We start from the raw sequence: 21,867 nt of genomic DNA, 5'->3' as shown, positions 1-21,867 counted from the left end.
TATTTTAATTACCGCCTCGTTTCCCCGCGATTACCGGTGGCATTACGATATCGCGGCACGACCGGTCATTATAATCACATAAACTATAAAGTGCCACGCCCGGTTTGTCGTTCGACGACTCCGTCGTGTATATTATTTTTTATTTATTATTTCAATAATGTTAATGTACATATTGTACAACGTACATATTTACTATACTATAGACATATTAATTTAGCAATACATCGTTTTTGTGTCTCTATTAGGAATAACGACCATTATCATTAATAATAATATCATCACACAGTGCTATAACGTTAAGCATATAAATTGCCGCGTTGGGCACTAAAATTAGTATAAAATAAATAATAAAACTACGGCCCATTATGATTACAGGTGTTTGTTATCCATCCATCTGCCGTCCCTTCCTTTACCGTTTTCTCTTATATATAGTATATAATATACAAGGGATCTCGTATTCACGTGGAAATACAAACATAATATATTATATAGGTATATAAATAATATGTATATTGTATAATATAATGTATATATCATTGCGCATGTGACCTGAAGTGAAGCAACGTTTTCAAAAGACTAAAAAATCACAAATGACCTGCAGTAATACTAAGTTACGGTGGCCTTTGCAGAACCTTTCTGTAATTACCATAAAAAAAGGGGGTACAACGATGCAAAGGGTTGCCAGTTGGCCACGCACCCATTCGTTTTTTTCAATAACTGAAATATCCGTGAATGAAAAACGGAATTTTATATTTTAATTATAAGTTGATTAACATAAGCAGTATATGGATTATGATAAACTCATCGATTGAAATTTAGAAAGATTATAAATCAAAAGACGTTTTGGAAATTAAAATCTGTCAAACCTAGGTAGTAATGTCCTACAATCTTATCAGGCTATATTATATCGTATTTTATACATCGTTTTGAGTGACTTGAAAATAATTACCATGATATTATCGTTGATACGCCTGGTATTTCTAGATTAGACTAGCATACATTATAATATACCATATTGTACTTGTCAGGTACTTGTCCCACACTCACAATTCATAAAAATACCGTCACATAAATGTCCCTATATAGTTTCCTCCTTGAAAAACGACCGACTGTAGTCCCTTTAGTATAGTGACATTCAGAAGGGACCAGTAAATAATAACCGACGGTGATTCTAACTATTAACCGGTATTTTGGTATAAGTATATTGTACATGATCGCGCGGAACCACAATAGCTCGGTTTCAACATATAACACAATATAATACATTAATACTTATTAAAACTGATTATCGTGCGTCAGCTATGACCATTATATAGCCGTTATTCGGTATAGCTGGTATACCAATAAACTGTACAGTTGTTACGATGCACCAACACATACATAATTATATTACGCTGATGTAAAGAGTATGACTATATATTGCTATATTACTATACATTATTATTCTTTTATCATATTATTATAATATAGGCGAGCACATACTCTAATCGATACAGATGACAGATACAGCAACATATTATACAAATGAAGCTATACTCAATTAATTTGTTATCTCCAGTCATATTTTCAACAGTTACTAGAAAATATTGTAACGAGAAAATATTTTAATATATCATCATCGATCTATGAGTCAATAATATTATCATCCAAGGCTAAAACCTATATTAATATTATTATGTTCTTTGTATACAATAGTATATACCTAATTGTCTCATAGTATAAATATGTAAGTATAATAATATTTATTATTTGTTATAAATATTTCAGGGTGTTGAAATATTTCGAGCAGTTGCAGGTTGCGTGTACACCATCATTCAACACGAACTTTCACGGACTACCAAAATTCATAGATAAGCCGCGTTCAATAAAAAATATAATAATTTGTTGAAGTAGTTGCTTTATATTTTTAATTGAAATCTTAGGATAAAGTGTAAATAAATCATTCTTTAAGTAGGTATTATAATCAAAATATGATATAGTAGTGTATATACTATATTATAATAATAAACTAAAAACAACCATTCGGAGTATGTCATAGGTACTTACATTTTTTATGATGATAATAATTTATAATTATTGTTGTTTTGTATAGATGTAATGCGTATAAATTGTAATAATTCAGCTCAAAAATATAGAAAAAATGTGAAAACTTTATTGGTTAATCGGACCCCACTAGCTCCGAGTTAACCATCAAAAACTGCAAACGTCTACTTTATGTAACTTTATGTACTTTAAGATCTTAGATTAAGACAGGAGCCACTTCATTGGAAGTGACTCCATCAACATATAAAGTATATATAATTTATATCTAGTATGTAAAATAAATATAATTGTTAAACATATATTTATAAAGATCTCTGGGTCGTTTAAATAATAAAGCCACAGAGCATTAAAAAAAAAAAAGATTGGAGCTGGGGTGCTGCATAATATTATAATATGGTTAGGTACTGGTATGGTTATAGGAAATTTCCCAAAAGGATATTATAATGTATGCCATTTCATTATAAAGCTATAATTCAAAATAGCTTTAGAAATTATAGTATATTATACTATAATGGGTTCATACTTCATATATCATATATTTTATATAGCTATAATATACTACCGTCCCGTCATAAGCTCATCTTGTCGACGCGCGTTCCCTAAAACCTACCAATTGAGGGGGGGGGACAAGTGACAACTGTTATGGTGGGAGACGAGGTGGTGGCCTCTACACGCCTACGCCACTGCGGCCACGCCGTCATCGATCAATAGGTTAAAACACACGACAAATTTATTTGTATCGAGCATATACATTCGCTATACATTATTATTATTATTAATTATGTAACTTTACAAAGTTGCGCTTTAAGAGGACGCCACGCTCGTGTTGTGTGCTTTAATATTATTAAATTTATATTGACCTATATATTATCAAACTCAAAGGTAAAAACATTATATCTATGTTTTCTTGTTGGCGTTATTTGATGTTTACATTTTTACCGAGTTATTATAGTACCTATATAGGTAGTGTAAAATATTAAAATTTAAAAATACTTGTTTAAAATTTTAAAATCTTAAAAAGCCAAGGAGAGAACACAGATAATATTCTTATGGGTACACTACTATATAATATAAGTTTGATAATAGATCAATACGCTCTAATATTAAAGTTATATACATTATGAAGGCCTAGGTCCTAGAGCATCGGCAAGAAGGTAATACCGGCATGCAAGGACTGTACCAAGGCCCGGGATAATACTTTTCATGCGCTTTCAGTATGCATTGCGGAAAGGAAAGAACGGCAGGACCTGCAGGAAAGCGTGATCGGATCACATGACCCGACAGACGACGACCATAGTGGGAAAAATAGTTGAGAACTGAAGAATACGGGAGTCTGTAGCAGCACATTTTTAAGACTGGTGATAGGACAAAAGTAAGAGGTAGAACAAGTTGAAAACTTGAACAGCTATAGGCGAGAGGAACCCGGAGTAATATTAGATTAAGTACAGTGTGCGCCATCCACAGGCAAAGGTATTGTATGGCTAAAGCTATTTGTCAATTAAAATCTAGTGTTATGTAAGAGAGTGTTAAAAGCTAGGGCATTGTCCACTCACTGCCCTTCGACGCTTATTGTGTAATTATTTATTTAATAAACGGCACCAGGAGTTAAAGTGTTAGCAATAAGATCCCCCCCCCCCCCATTTCCCACTGGCGTGTTGTGAGAAAAAGATATGAATACCTGCAGGTAATCCTCTCTTAAGTAGCCGCAGTATACCTAAACCTACGAATAATTATTGTATTTAATACTTTTAAGTGATTAAACGATGACGATGTTATATAATATATATATTAAGCCGACGCAATTTATATTAATATATATAATATATCGTATTTATATATAGCGTCGCTTGCAGGCGATCCGCCATCGGTAGTCGCGGCCATTTTGACGTTACGTACTTACGCGCTTGTATTGTATATTATAGCAATAGATATTATATACATCTATATATCTATAGCTCGTCCCTTCTTCAGTCGGCCGGCCCACTGCACGTCACGCGATTCGCACCGCCGCGTCGCCGTCACGGATCGTCACCGATCCAGAACGAGCGGCTCCCCCCACACCCGACAAAAAAATTAACCTCACGCCAACAACACTACAGACGCGGCGAACACTTTGAAAGTCCACCGCCACACGCACGTACGTTATCCATCCGCGCTTTTAACTGGTGGCGAGGCGGACCGCCACGGTGCAGCAGCTGGTAACGCGAAACCGGTGCGGTGCAACGCGATCACTGTTCAGTGCGTACAACACTAGGTATACCTGGGTATACAGATGTATACCTATAGGTACCTACGGCACACACGACCGATGATTTTCGCCGTAACTCAACCCGCCGCAGAGTCCGCGCGATGCACCAGCACCGCTGCGTATAGCTATATAGGTTAATACTATAATATATGATGTGCCTCTGTATATACGGAAATCGATATCGCAAACCACGTATAATATTTCGTGGGCGACGATGTCGGGTGCTGCACGCGATATATAGACTCTGATCTATCGAAACGACCGCAAACATATTGTAGGTATAATAATATTATTATATAAATTATATAATAATAATAATATATATTATAATAACGCATCACGATTATAGCTTTTTCTATAGATCGTATTATTGTTATTTGTATTATTATTATTATTATTATGTAAGACCGGCGATAGCGGTAACGAAAAAAATATTGTACTGTATAATACATGCACGCCGAGCAGTGCTCACTATTTTATATTATATTATAGATATGACATGTATATAAGTATACAACCTAACCTATGTAGTGGATGTGCAGTTGTTGTGCTCGGTCGGATTTTCTGTTGAATCCCGCGATGATGTCTAGACACAGAAATCGTGAACACCCGCGACGTATTCGCATGTACACGATATACATGTATACATACTATAGCCGGTATACATATAGTTTATAATGCACGACGGTAACGATATAAAATATAATAATAATCGTAGTACCTACCTATACCCGCTGTCCGATGGGCAATAATATAACCGATATTGCAAATAATATCGTTTTAATTTATGACGATTTCACGCGACTATATCATATAGGTATAATACGTAGGTATATACAATACGACAGAACGGGGTAAAAAGTAAAAACCGCGAAGACTGCAACGGAATGGACGTCGTGTACCTCGGTATATATACGCGGAGAGATTTAAACGCGCGCGCGCTGCAGACGTCGAGCGATAGGTATTACCTCCACACACACACACACATATGTGTATACAGCACTATTATGTACGTCGCCGTGATAATATATTGCGACCCGCGTGTCTGCAGCCGTGAGTCGTTGTATATAAATATTATCATACATATTACACACACACACACACACACGCTCATAATATACGCTCGTAAGTCGGATTGTTCGTATATACATAATATAATATGTATACTTACGACATATATACACGCGTGTAAACGACTCGATAAGCCCGCGCGAGCATGTACATTATATATATTATTATAATATATTTATGTGCCCATCATGTGTGTGTGTGTGTGCGGGGCACGCGCGGTTACCGACAACGACGACCGTATACCGGAGTATGGTGGTGTCCGGCGGTGGCGAGATGACGCGGCGACGAGATCTCTTGAGTCGATAACGGGCCGCGGCCGACTGCGCGCGTATTAGGTATACACATCTATACGATGATAATATGTATGTATATAATATATATATATATATATATATACATACTGTCACAGCCAGCCATAATACGCACGAGCTCGCGAGCACGAGAAAAACAAACGACCGAATAAAATACGTGTATTATATGATTATTATTATTATTATTATTGTTGTCGTACGACAACGCGACGACGAAAGAGCAGTAAAATATTTTAATATATAATATACACAATATTATTACGACTATACAGGATGATTCACCGAGTATTCCTCATCCCCTTTTACTACGTCGACGATGCAGCGGTTATTCAAAATCTGAATTTTGGAATTTTAAAATATACCCACTTAAGGGCAATATTTTCAAATTCTTGAGATTTTTCAACGCGTGATACGTCTTACGGTAAATTATTTATCGGATAATTTTTCTGAACATTTTTGATTTCTTTGGAAGAGAAGTATAGAAGGAATAGTAAATTGAAAATTTTAATAATCTACATTAGTCTATAAAATGTATATGTTCCTACTTTATAATTTATAAAAAATGTTTCAATGAATATTAAATCCTGTATTACAAGTACCTATTTTATATTTTTGTTAAGCCATTTTTTACGACTATTATCCTTAATATATACATTTTAATAATCAAATTTCTAATTATGTACATCAAAATTTTCAAAAATATTATCCATTTAATCATTTACAGTAAAAAGGGGGGTTCTTATTTAAAAACAGAAGTTTGTATCACTGCAGAACACAAAAAATCTCAAGAATTAAAATATGGTCTTGAAGTAGATATATTATTTTATAGTTCCTAGATTCAGAATTTGAATACATAAATTATTAAATTAAAAATTGGGTGATCACGCTTGGAGAATCTCCCCGTATAATAATGTTTATGGTTTGTACTTTGTGTGTGACACTGGAAAAGTCCGACGCTCGACAAACCTAACGCACAGACCTAACGTACGAGGCCACACGCGTATAACGTATCTGACTCGTGTACAATATATTAATATATTTAATTTGTTTGTATTTCACGTGTATATAATAAAAAGCATTATTTTAATGCGCGGATGACGCGATACGAACATTATTATGCTATATTATTATTATTATTATTGTAATAATATGTTACGCAACCGACGTCGTAAATACCGTCGCGCGTGACGACTGTGGCGACACCGCGTTTTAACGAATGCAACGGTGCGGACGATGAAACACTAAAAATCTGTACACTTGAAGTCGGGGTGGGAGGGACACCGCGGGTATACCATGCACCGTATGTAGGTATTTTGTTTTTAAACACATCGCACCTACATATATGCACATCATTTCGTACCTGAAGGGATATTTTTCGAGCCGTTTTTTCACATTTATCAATCATAGTTTTAATTTTTAACCTCACGAATTTTTTTTAGGTAGTTAGAAAAATATTGGATTAGGTGAATGTTATGAATGTTTTGATTTATAAGATATGTATATTATTATACATATTACGTACTAATTGACAATAATTACAGTGAAACCTCCAGGAATAAAACTTTTCTTTAAGTACTCTATCCACGTCCTGCAGCGAACCTTATCATGAATAGCTGATAAGTCCTACAATAGCAGATCATCGTGAAAGACCGCCAAATATTGCGTATACGAATATTGCATAAGTATCTAATTAGCAGACACATAATATATACATTAGACATTTATACATTTTTTTTGATCCATTTAAAGAACAAATAAAACCGTGATTTACAAATGATGACTTAATGTAATCAAAGTTAAAAACTAAAATTAAATAACATAACTTATTGTACTTATATGTGGATATATAATATCATAAGTCATAGTTTTTTTAATCAGGTTTTAAGAAAAAATAAATAAGAAAAGAATACGCTTACACAGAATAAACAATCAAAAGTGACAAAGTTATTAAAAAAAATGAATTACTAAAAAAAAAAACATAAATATAGGTACCTAAGATAATATGTATTGTTAAACAATTAAGTACAGTCTATGGGACTACGCTTCAAAATATTATTTATTTATGTATCATAATAGAAATAGAAATCGTTATGTATAAAAAATTAACTGAAACGTTATAGATAATAGTACATAAACAAAATGTTCAATATAAAGGACGCACATTTAAATATTTTAATTATATATAATTTATGTTGTGTGGTCCCTCAGCTCTTTAATATCCACTAATGTGAGTTTTTTTATAGTATTAGCATTGAATATATGATATATGTATATTATGTAGGTACATTGACTATATATTCTATACCTATCAATGTAGGTATAAATTATATTAATATATAAGCCAATTGCATATTACGTTTTTTTAGAATTGGGGTTGTATAAGTTCACATAATAGTATACATAATTTAACAGAACCATAAATAGCATTTATTTATTAGTGTATTCGCCCGTAAGTATTGAGTGCTTAATTATATAGATATAATTAGACAGGTATTTGATGTTTATTGGATTAGATTTAATTTGTTCCCACTCCCTTCTCCCCGAATAGCCCCAATAGGGGCGTGTTATATTTATTATATTTTATTTAATATTAATATTTAAAATTGAAAAAAATGCCTTCTTCTAAACAACCAAACTGCAGTGTGTTAAAAACACCCAAGCGCAAATAGACTAATTTTATTTTTATCGTGTCGACTGTCTACATGTTTCATGTAATGAAACACATAAAAGTAGGCACTAACGAGTTATACACGAGTTATAAGCTAATAAAAGTCAATATTAGTTCACTTTAATAGCCATCATCAGGCAGCAATTTATAGTCGATTACTCGATTAAGTCGTCAATAGGGTATAAAAAGTGTTTAAATTACGATCATATTTACAATGTTTTAGTACCTACCTAAATATATTAAATTTTTTAAATTGTATATTATTTACTGTGCTTAACTAGGTATTAGGTACAGGTTAGGTTAGGTTAGGTTAGGTTAGGTTAGGTTAGGTTAGGTTAGGTTAGGTTAGGTATAGAGGATATAACTTTACCGTCCAGTTTTGTTGAGTAAGTACTCGAGAGTTGAGACTTGCATTTTTAGCCTAAGTACACAATATACATATTTAAAGGTATCCTATAAACCAGCGTTTCCCAAAATGTGGACTGCGGACCCATAGGGATCCGCATAAATGCTGAAGAGGGTTCACGAATTATTATTTATTATTATTGTTAGGTTAGGTTATTTTTATTACGGAGTCCGCAATAATTTGGACACTACAGTTATTATTATTGTTAGAATTGTCTACGAATGTATCACTGTTTAGTCTTTAAAGTGTTTTCGCTAAAATGAACATGATTTTATTGACAGATTTGAGATTTTATACACCATAATAAGTACCAATGTAAGACATACTTATTTGTATATTTCTGTACGATTTTATCAACAATTAAACTAGGAAAATCGTGAAATAAAATTCTTGAATAATTTACAATACAAAATGTAAAAAATAAAGAGAAACTTGAAGCTTTTTCTAATAACAAATGCGTTAATATAGTTTCAAAAGATGTCTCAAATATCTGTTAAGCCGTAGAGTGAAAGAACTAAACTTTGACATTCACATGTACAATGTTTATTACATACGTTTAAATGTATAAAAGAATATAATATTTTCGATGCTTCTATTTTGATCGCGTCTACCTATATAGAACCTAAAAAGGTTTTTTTGAAATAAGAGCACAAGACACAACAATATTCGATGTTATGTAAAAATTATAATAGTTAATTGTTGACGAGGGCTGGCTAGAGCTTTATCAGGTTGAGGGCGATTAAGATACGGCGCTGTATAGTACTAAGTATGAGACCATAAGTCAAGTCATAATAGCTATCGTCACGAATCGGTGGCGTACGAGGTGGCGTATTAATGTAGTATTAGTTTAATAAGTATAATATAGTAGAGTAAATCCGACAACCAGTTATTCATGCATCAAACAAATTCCTAGTGGTAATAACACGTTATACAGTGAAATTTCCATACTACGAATAGTCTCATGGGTAACAAAACAATTTCGTACCATAGAGAATTTCGTTAAATAGGATGAAATATGTACATCTGGTTCTAATTTGATTTCGTTCTCAGAAATATTTCGTTAAACAGAAACTTTTGTTAAATAGAAGTTTGTTATAATATGGAGGTTTCACTGTATTATACGGAATATCTAGGTAACTCAAAACCAAACTTATTCAATAAAAAATTTATGCGAAAGCTAAATTTTTGATTGCTCGATTCGCGACCTCCACCCGATGGTATTATAGTGACACTCGAATTGCCACCCAAATTTAGGTAGGTGACCTTTTTTTACTCGAATTGCCTCTGTGTGTTTTCAGCGGCAATTCCAGTACATCCAAACGGTCTGCTCGAATAACATAGCTGGATTGTTAATTAATACATCGATAGTTGTACCTTGTACGTGTACTGCTATCGATTATTATAATATAATATAATTATTATATTATTATTCCGTAAAGTTCAAAAATATTATTTTTAAGGCATACAGTATTTCTCAGATTGATTAATTTTTCGAATGCAGTAATCTTATCGATCAGTGATTATCACTTATCAGTTAATGATTAGTCTATCATCACCAGTTCAACACAGTCAGTTTCGTTTGTCCAACTGTTACGATAAATAAACACGTTATTATAGTATACCTACCAATACGTTCATATATTTCTTATAAAAATGAACGTGATCAGCGTGATCAGCGAAAAAGGTAAAACAATTATAATATGTGATGGTTTTAAGTTTGGATTTCAAAAAGACTTAGCTAATGACATAAACGATGGACATGTACAAAATAAATATGTTCAGCTTATTTGAAAACCAATCAATTATAATTTATTATAATAAAATCCAGTTCGAAAAGTTTTTGACTGTGTAACACTGTAACAGACTGATATTTCATCTAAATTATGTTAAATTATATTGATTATCTATTATTTTTATTATTATTAATTATTACTGCTATTTACTAAAACATTTAGTTAACATTAATTTACATTAAATCAATCAGCATTGACTCGATTTACTAAGTTTATTTAATTTATTAATATTTTTAATAATATAAGGTTAAAACTTATAGGTACCTAAAAGGATTAATTTAGGTATCGCAGGCGATTCCAGTACACAGGGGTCACTACCTAAAATAGGAGGCAATTCGAGTGAATAATATTTTTGAAATCGGGAGGCAATTCGGTTTAACTTTTTTTTAAAATAAAATTCACGGCGGGCAATTCGGGGGGTCAGATGGGAGGCAATTCGTGCAGAGCGCCCGATATGGTTATTATGAAGATTTTCGATCCTTCGACATTCGCCCGATTTGTATGCGCGTTAAAAACAACAAAAACTTAAAACCACGGTATGCAATTATGCAAATCGTACAATGTTCCGCCGCACGTAAAAAAAACTACCGCGCGTCCCCATGTGCTATAATATCTCAACGGAGGGACGTCGTCCCCGATGGTGGTGAGGAGTGTGGAGGGGGGGGGGGGGTCGCGTATATATTTCGTTTTTTAATCATATTGTTTCGCCACACCGCGGCTGCAGTCCCTCGCCGCCCCGAAATAACGTTTAACCAAATCATAATATATAATACACATCGGGTTGTACACGCGTGTCGTATATTATCGCCGATGCGTATATTTTCTCTCAAACGTTATTCCGGCCCGTCACTATAATATTATTATCCGTCTAACTCGACCTATAGTCTATTCACGATTTATCTCGAGCACGCGACTGTGCTTTAAAGCTTCACCTGTCTATATATTATATTATTTCGTATATTTTAATATTAATACATTATCACTCGCCGTAGTCCGTCTGCAGCGACGTTTCGTCGTTCTCCGCTATATAATATTATATTAGATGATAATTTTATGCGCATTGATGGTAAAGTTATAGGAATATTATAAAAATAAATTACAAATTAAATACAGTGCGTGTATATATTATGTTGATATTGCAGTTAATAATATATTTTAGGGAGAAATATATATTAAGTATAGGTACGTACCACCAGCTAGATCTGAATAATTTCAGTGGCCAATTGTTGTGAGATCGGAAGTTCACGCCGACGTCTCCGACGCCGCTGCCGCTGCCGCAAATGATATTATTATAATATTATTCACTTTTCGTCCGTCGCGTCGTCACCGTCGTTCGATCAAACGAAATTCGCACTATGTGTGACGCGTATAAAAACGGATCGCAGCGATCGCGATTTATGTACAATATAATAATATTATATATTAAAGTAGACCGGTTGCACGAAGGTTTCGACGGCTTTATAATAAATTATGACGTTTCACAACGGCCGTCGTTAGCGGGAAAACAAAAATTTATAATAATCGCGTAGTATTGCAGTTGTACCTATTACGCGTAGGGCGGGCGCGACGAGAAGAATTCGCGCGCGAACGCGAGTGTGTCCTCGCGGGTGCGGAGCGGTTTACGGCGACGTCTCGAGTGCTACTACCGCGAGTCGCAGTCGTCGACAACGCACGGCCGGTAACCGGTGGGTGGTGGGGTGTTGGTGGGGTGACTGGAGTGGCAGGGCATCCGCGATAGTGGTAGCGGCGCGCGAAGTGCGCTTGCGCCCGACCACTCCCCGCGACCCGCGTGCACAAAGGGTTGCAGGTATCATCCACGGCGGCGGTCCCCCCTCAGTGGTAAGGTTTTTTTAAAAATTTTATTATTGCATAATATAATATTATTATCATTAAAATAATATAAACACGGAGATTGTACCCGCGACGAAACTAGTATAATGATATAGGTAGGTACAAAAAAAATAATATAATATTATCTACTCGAATAAAAATGTATTAATCATCTATAATTACTTAAATCTAAATAATTATTACGACCGAGTCACAAATACGCCTAGCTGATTAGTCATCATAAACTTGATAGTCGAGAATATTATAATCATCATCATTGATTATTATCAATATAATATTATCTGCTTTATGATGGTCCTTGCAGTGTGCAGTGTTTCTTAACGTTCTAAAGGCCACGCAGTCTCTTCATTTATAATGTCGTCAAATGGAGTAGCTCCTGCACTTTTTTCTACGTCTCCTCTATGTTATACTGGTACGAAATTGCGGAACAGTTTTAAAAACCCAAATCAAGTATAGGTACACTATACACTATACTTCGAGAGAGTATTACAGTTTTGCGCATGCAGGCTGTAGGCATTCCCCCCCCCCCCCACCCCCACCCCACTTTGTGCTATTTAGTGTATATCAAATACGTGGCGATGCGCGGAATCGAACGTGTTTTTGTCGGGCGACAGTAATACTCCCTCGTGGGCCGCAGTATATACACATGTCAAATAAGACATGATCTATATGTTTGTAGTTGCCTTTGACATGAATCTATTCAAATAAATATAAAATCGTGATCTTATCCTATGTATTATTAAATGCGTGAATAGCTATGATTTATTTTCTTTATATAGGTATATGAATATAATAAATATGAACAATTATATCTCAGGACCACCCATAGTTTGAGAAACAATGCTTAGGGTATACAACTGCTCTATATAAACATTTCATATTATTATATAGGCACAAATAGATCAATTTGTGGGGGGGGGGGGGGGCTGGATTCCCGTGTAATATTGACAAAAACAAAATAATACGTGGAGGTTATACTATGCCCCCCCCCCCCCCCCAGTACTTCCTGCATATTTATCGATATCAAAATAAAACGAAAAAACCTGGGAACCATATGGTATTTTGCGCCAATTTAATTACTTGTGCTTTGCGCGTATTTAATTTTCGCTATATCTAAAAATTACTTTTGGTAATTTGCCCCACTACAGAAAACGAAATGGAATATGTAATCTGCGCCACACTTTCAACTTTAATTGTTGGAATTTACCGGTAGATAAATTTACCGATATCGCATCGGTATACGATGATAATACTAATACATGCCGGATATAAATATATAATATTGCTGTGTACTACTAATAATAAGTAGAGACGAGATCGATTACGTCTAATCTAATAAAAATTATCAATCGTTAAAATATCGAACAATATTGAACAGCGCAGTATCATGATATTTATCCGATATTAATCGCAAATATATTAATAATATTATGTATGTATACTTATATACGTGTATTTATAATTATAATATTACTGATTTCCTATTAAGATAAACTTAATAATTTAGTTATTTTAAAGTGGCGCAATAATTACAATTTTCACAAGGTGAATAATGGCGCAAATTACAATTTTTTTAGGTGGGTATGGCGCACATAATTCATTGCCCTTTTATTTAGTTTTGTGTAATTCAAACTACATCCTTAAAAAGTGTCGCAAATTACCAAAGTTAATTTTTAGATATGGCACAAGTTACATAGGTATATATATTTTTGGGGAGATTGCTTTTGGCACAAATTAGTAATTATATACGCCCAAATATCTCTGCTGTATAACAGGTGTCGTAATGTACCTCGTCAATCGTCAGTTCGTCACTGACGTTCCTGTAGGCTGTAATTAATGTGTTAAATTTGAATTCAATGATAAAAATATAAAATATCGTTTCAAACGAAAAACGGTTCTAAGTGGAAATAATTTTTAACTTCAAACGCATATTAAAAATAAAAATTACATCGTTATTTTCATTGGTATAATCACAACTTATATGAGGAATCTTGTTTTACATTTTCATGTTATTCGAGCGGATATGAAATTTATTGTTTATCAACATTTAAAGAGAAAAAAATTGATGCAAATTTCAAGGTAAAAGTAGTATAAATATTTTGAAAATTTCATCGTGTATAGAAAAAGATAATTTATTAAAGTAATAGTGGAATGTTACAAGGTTCTGCGATTAATATTTATACCTAGAAATATAAGAAGAGGATAAATCGTTATTACGTTATATAAAAATATATTTCAAGATTGAGAATATCTAATGTCGTCAAAATGTCAATCACAAAATGTGCGTGGCCTTACATCACTAAACTTTTTTGTTTCAGTTGTAATAACTTTTACGAGTAATTAATTCGTCAAGCCTCAGGTGTTGAAAGCGATTCAAGTTTGACGTTTCGCGTTCGTCCTTATGCGCAGCAGTCGCGTACACATTGTAATATAATAAAATAACATTATTTTAACCGTTCCATCATCCATCACCGTCCTCCATCGTGTCTTAACTCTTAATAACATTATCGTTATATTACGTCTTCCGCGGCTGCTGCTGCGCTACCTTTTTCGATAATCGCCGTACATGTTAATGGTACAAAATACGCTCCCCCCCCTCTCCACCCCTGAGACGCAGTGACGGTGGACAGATTTCGTATACCACGGTATACGACGGACCGCAAATATAATGATTATTGTACACGCGACGATATTATTATTATTATTATTATTATTATAATGAAAACCGTTGGCAATAATTTATAATATTATCGCACGGTTCGCGGTGCGCGTGGGTAGCCGACCGAACGCGTGTGTTTGTGTGTGCGTAGGTGCAGCGTGTTCGCGGCGGCTGGTCGACACTGGACCAAAACACCACGTGTGCGTCGGCAGCGTTTGTCTGGTCGATAATAATATTATAATATACAAATGTGCGTGTGTGTGTCTGGATATGCACGGTGCACGTGTGTGACATATTATTATTATTATTATTATATTATAATAATATTGTAATCGCCGGACAGCGTTTGTATAATATTATACCGGCCGGGGCCTGAGCAGCAATCGCCAATGCAGCAAAAGTGCACGCGTGTAAGTATAAATAATGATGATAATAATAACGTGTATCTTTTTTTTTTTTCTACACAGTAGCGGCGTACGCCGGTAAAACGATTGGCAAACGAACGCGTTTTCGCGATCGTCTCAAAAAGAAAAAAAGAAGCCACACAGTGCACCGAGCTCATCGTTATCTCGTTATTTTGCCGCCCGCTGTAATCCTATCGATCGATTATACCGGCGGAAAACAAATTTGTTTGTTCGTCCCGTGAAATATAATGTTGTGATGATACCTGTATATAATATGTGTACGTCTTGCCACCCAATAGAATCGTCTAAAATACTGGAGGCAGGTGATATTATAGCGTATAGAAAACAATGACGACGATTGTTTGGGTACAGGACGTATATTTACCTCGTCGAAATCTATATCGGTAATATTGATTTTACATTTTAGATATCGTTAGATCTAAATATTATAATATCGAACGCGGCAACTTTTAGTCGTATACCAACATAGGATAATATGGGACAACTAGATAGCCGACTACTATACAACTGTCATGCAATGCGTTGAGGTTGTGCGGCCATTTGTCTAAACGGCAATTTCTATATTTTATTATGCATAATATATATTTATCATTGTTATCATAAAAAGGAGTAAGCATTGCCGTTTAGGCATAGAGCGGACGGGATGGGGGAGCGACTTCAATAACAAATTATCGTCGGCTATCTAGTTGTTCTATATGTCTACATGAATACGAACGACAATGCGTGTATGGAAATATGGTTTGAAAATGTTTTTCGTCGTTGGACGCCAATGTGGCGGTTGATTCTAATTTCTAACGATAACTTGATATACCTACCTGTCGCGTACATATAATTGTCGCCGTCCCGATTCGTAGTTCCGTCTACATTTGTTATAATAAACTATAATATTTATATTTGTCAACATTATTCTTTGAATTGAATTTTTACATATTATAGGTACGTATCGTAATATTGTTTTACCGTCGGAAATAACAGCGCATATTATACAACACGTCGCGCCCACTTCCCAGCACCGTAATTCGATTCCCGTCTCCGTATGAGCTATCACCATCATAATTGAATAACGACGACGACATGTGTATCGTGTATTCACGACGCGGCGGCACGCGCGCGCGCGACAAGGTCGTCTCATCTGTCATCCGCGGCGTTCCACAGAAACTCGGCGTCGGCGAATCGTCGCGGTCGCACGACACGTGCAGTCCCCGAATGCTTCGTCCTCGTCTTGTCGGGATGCCAGTTCGCACGCGCGTCGTTCGCACACATAATAATAATAATATTATTATTATTTTAAGCGTTAATGCCTGTTCAATATTATATGGTATACCTGGTATATCTCTATACCGCGCGTGGTAGTGAAGATGGTAACGTCCACTGCGCGAATCTGATAATTTGGTATAGTTTGGCACAGTTATATTGTATATGGCGTATACATGTCACCAGCCCCCACCCGCATCTACCCGTATCCCAGACACCTAACATGGAACACTAAACAGTGAACTTATTGTAATGTGGGCACTTTTTTTGACAATGGTTCAATACACTATGTACATGAGTATGACCTATACCGTTAAATATAATATTATTATGTAGGTACCTACCAGTATAATGTGCACTACAGCTAACTTTGACTTGTCGACATCTATAGCAATCAGCTATAGGTACCAATCACTTTAAATATTTACTATTTTGTTACATAGATAATATAATATATAAATATATCAACCGATCTTATATAATATAATATACTAGTTGATCGTTCACGACGTTGCCCGTAATAAATAAGACCCCGTATTAAACCGTTTAATGTTAACTACACAGATTTGTAACACAGTAATTTGGGTGGTTTTGCCAAATATAAAATACAGGTATGAAATTATAACAAATCATATAATAAAATTCAACTGGATTTTAGGTGATCAGTTCGAGTTCCAAAGTCAGACCTGGTTTTAATAAAATTTCTCAGGAATTTATTTAAAATTTTTATTTTATATATTATTGCCTATACTCTATATTTTATATTTTCATCTACGAAAAATACAGCCGTATTATTTTAATAAACCGATTGGCGGTTAGTAGTTAACAGAGAACCGTTTGGCGATAAGGCTTAAATATTAAATTAAAACTTGAATAGGTATTAGTATTAAATTGGTTATTTTGGTTTATACTAAAAATTGTAATTCAAAAGTTTGGTACGGGTTTAGTTCATGCGCAGCTTTAAACGAAATGTTTGTTAATGTTTTATATTACACTGAATTGTTCGGTTCATATTCTGTTTGACATGCAATGAATGAGTTTGGTTAAAAACCATATTTTTAAGTTCAATCCATCTCTAATATATCTCCAATATAAATTATCTCCAATAATAATACAAGTAACAAATTTTTCAACAACCTATTACTATATAGAAAATGGTTATATTATATTACACCAAATTATTATAATGATGTGCGTTTAACGTTAAGACGCAGTAAAATCGAATAAGTATTGTTTATGTAAGTCAATATGTGTATACGCATATTAGGCAGTGATTCATAAATCAGAGAGAAATAAAGATATGCTATATTTTTTTTTATAATAATAAACAAATATTAAATTTTATATTATAAGTGCACGGACGCCCGATAAATGGTAATAAAAATTACAATACCATGGTATGCGCATGATAAAAAACTGATGAAAGCCGGTAGGTCGCATATCGGACCTGGTGCAGCTTGATAAAATTCAGAAGTAAGCTAAATATTGAACCTGTCCCCTTATGGCCTTATTTCAGTTAAAGTTAATATAACTGAATCCACTATATTTGTATGGTAAAACCCAGTAGCAAACCATATACAGGGCCATGGCCCACGAAAGTCTTGGATTTTCGGCTTTGGCAGTTGATTGCAATGCAAAATAATATTTTCTACAGACTGCAGCTGAATCAAGAAAATATGGTACACCTTTGCCATACTTATAATAAGAGTCATACATAAATCATAATAATATTTTATTGATTTTGCAGATTATAATAATTTTAATTATCCAAAACGAAACAGAATCCTGTCAATGATCAATAATATAAGACACTGCAGTGCTTATTATAGACTTACGCGATTACAATTTCACCGCGAAACAGTAGATTGTATTCATAGTCGCAAATAATAGCGTCTGACATTTGGGGGGGGGGGGAGGGGCTATGGACATTTTTGGGGGGGCCTATGATTGTATTTCATTGTCCATTACCAATATTATACTAAAATGAGTTTTGTGTTGTTCCTCAAGCGTAGCAAATACTCAAACGTTCAAACTGCATGGACCCTCGATGATGGCAAATAAAAATAATAGATGAAAAAAAATATATAAATGGTGTCTCAACCCTTCAGACACATTAGCGGTGTACATATTATACTGTGCGCTTTTTCGCTGTAGCGTGACCGCTTCGTTTTCTTTCAGCTGGCTGGTATACAAACACTGCGCGTCGCCATCTATATACAATATTATATTCTCATCAGCAGCACCGCCGCCCTCTCGCACGCTGAAAGTATTTGGAGAGTTACTCTGGCTGTTTGGAAGAAAAATAAATCTTTGAATTTCACCGAAAATCAAAACCAGACGCCCGGCCATGTATGATATAGTTCTAGGTAGGTACCTAAGCAATAATTATTTGTTGTGTTGAATAACGCTAACGCGTTCCGAAAAAAAGGTTCCTTTTCCGCTGCGGCCCGTGTCCTGCTGCCGTGCACAGTCTACTGGTTTCGCGTTATCGGTCGGAATCGATTAGTGTTCGTCTGCAGTAAAAACGCACGTGTTCGGGAACGGGCCGCCGCACCGCATCCCAGGCCGACGTCGTGCCCATACATAATAATAATAATATATAGACACATTATAGTGCCCACTGCACTATACATACCTCCATAAAATATTTTTATAATAAGCTTATGTGTACAATCGTAATATAAAACACAATATTATTATTATTACTGTGGGCCTTTACGACGAAAACGTCGCCGCGTCGACGGCAGCGACATCAACACACTGACAACTGCAACGATAATAATCATACGGCACACCGGTTCTTTTGTACACGCGCTTCGCCGTGCACAACATAATATACTTATATTATAGTGTGTATAATGCGTGTGTATATAATAATAAATTTTATTAATATTATTTGGGTACTATACCGCCGACGTGCGTGTAAGTAGTACTCCTGCTCCGGGTCATTGTTGTCGCGTCTATTCACTGCCGCCGCCGCCGCCGATGTACCCCCTCGACTCGATCTCGCGCGCATATATTATTATTATTATTATAATAATATATAGGTATATACATTTTTTCCGCAATACCACCGTAGGTACGATAGGGTGGGACGTGGTGGTGCGGGTAGGCTATAGTAATATATTGCAGGTTACCCATCACCACCCCATCACGCACACACACAAACTCACTCATTGTATTATCATGTCGATCGTGTGTGTGTGTGTGTGTGTATATAAAGACATTATTATCAGCAGCACCCGTCCGTCCGTAATGACGGCGGCGCGGCGGCGACGTCGACGACCCGAACCCGAAACAAACAAAACACAACCATTCGTCCTATTGTAGTCGATGCCATCGCGCTCGCGCGTGTATAACAGATTTATACCTATTATATATGTACAGGGTGGTTCACCGTACTTATCTCCGTTTTATCGTGAATTTGTTCAAATTCTGATTGATTACATTTTTAAATAAATTCGACGAAGATATATTTTTCAAATTATTGAGATTTTTGTACTATTATACTTCAAAAGAGTATCCAGCTGTGGCGCCACGAACTTTAACAGCTAAACGAGATACCCCAACGGGCCCAACGAGTAGTTTCTCAGTTATATAGTAAACAATGTGTCCCACGAAGAAGTGACGGGCCAGCATCATATGATAGTATACCTAAAGTTATGAAGAAAACCCTTTAAAGGAGGGGTGTAACTTTTTATTTTCTCCTTATGGGCAATTCAACTTTTTTTAATCAAACAGTACATTTGCTGATGTATGTTCAAAACTTTTCCACTATTTATCGCATTTTTCTTTTATTTAATAGCTATTTTACTGTGCTGCCTATCAACTAACGCATACATAAGCAAACCAGAAATGGATAAATTATATTAATTAAAGTAGAATAATAAAAAAAAAAATAAAAACTAGTAAATACACGATTTTCCATTAAAAATTCCATTTTTTTTACTTTTTTAATTTAATAAAAATAATTTGTACATTTCTGGTTTGATTGTGCAGTATGTTAGTTGATAGACGATATTACTATAAAATAACTTTAAAATAAAAAATTACGAAAAGTTTAATAAATGTGCAGTGGGTTTGGATTTGTAAAAAAAAATTAGTACCCTCTATTAAAGGGATTTTCTTTTATAAATTAAGGTATACTATTATATTAATATGACGCCGGCTATAATCACTTCTACACATGTATACTTAGGATAATAGTCTAAAAAACCGCAGTTTTTCAAAATTAATATATAAAACGATGTAATATATTTGTGCTAGGACCATTTTTACAAATTATAAATGCTGAAAATTATTACTAAAATCGGCCCCACATCTTCCAAACTCATCATCATCGTGACCTTATAGTACACAAAGTTAAGTAACTCAAAAAACACTAGTTTCTAATAATTAGACACGTCAACATTTTCAGAAAAATAATCCAACTAAATAATTTACTATAGGAAAGAGGTCCTTATTGGAAAAACAGAAATACTCCTAAGTAGTACAAAAATCTCAAGAATTAATATTAATGCTCTAAAGTGGGTATATTTAAAAATTCCAAAATTCAGATTTTGAATGACTGCATTATTGAAGAAAAAAAAAGGGGTTGAGTATATGCTTCATGAATCATCCTGTACATATATCGTATACCTGTATATATGTATATATATATACGAGGACGGACGGATGGACGTCGCGGAGATAATAATATTTGCACAGCAGCTGTGTTTTGCCGCGGCGCGTTTCCGACGACCGACGACGACATTACTGCAGCTATACAACTATATATACCTAAACGTACATCCATTATTATTATTATTATTATTATTATTGTGCCCGCGCGTAGTCTTCTCTGACATATACCATTATATTATACCCTTGTACATATTATAGGGGACGAGCAGCGTATAGCCCCTAAAAACCAGGAGCTCTTCAACGTTATATTGTCATCGTGCGTGTAAGTGCGTACCTATATAATAGTATACAGTATATGATATACCTATATATTATATTATATAATACGCGTAACTGACACTATAATATTATATATACACACACACCGCGTGCTTGGATATTGGACGCGGGTCCTGACAATAGATAATTGATTTAATGGCGTTTACACTCGGCGGGTAGGTATATAATATAATATA

At 34.7% G+C, this 21,867-nt stretch overlaps 1 protein-coding gene across 1 annotated transcript in view; it reads right to left on the bottom strand.

Annotated features, from left to right (window-relative positions):
* LOC132934514 (AF4/FMR2 family member lilli-like) overlaps positions 1–12,169 on the bottom strand; it is a 38,160-nt gene extending 25,991 nt beyond the window's left edge. Inside the window, exon 1 of the mRNA XM_061000828.1 lies at positions 11,731–12,169. The gene's annotated coding sequence lies outside the window, so the exon portion shown is untranslated. The remainder of the gene's footprint in view (positions 1–11,730) is intronic.
* Positions 12,170–21,867: the final 9,698 nt, after the last annotated feature.

Source organism: Metopolophium dirhodum, chromosome 1 (genome assembly GCF_019925205.1).
Source record: "Metopolophium dirhodum isolate CAU chromosome 1, ASM1992520v1, whole genome shotgun sequence".
NCBI lineage: Eukaryota > Metazoa > Arthropoda > Insecta > Hemiptera > Aphididae > Metopolophium > Metopolophium dirhodum.
The sequence above is the reverse complement of the archived record's forward strand: the minus strand, read 5'-3'. Positions and strand labels throughout refer to the sequence as shown.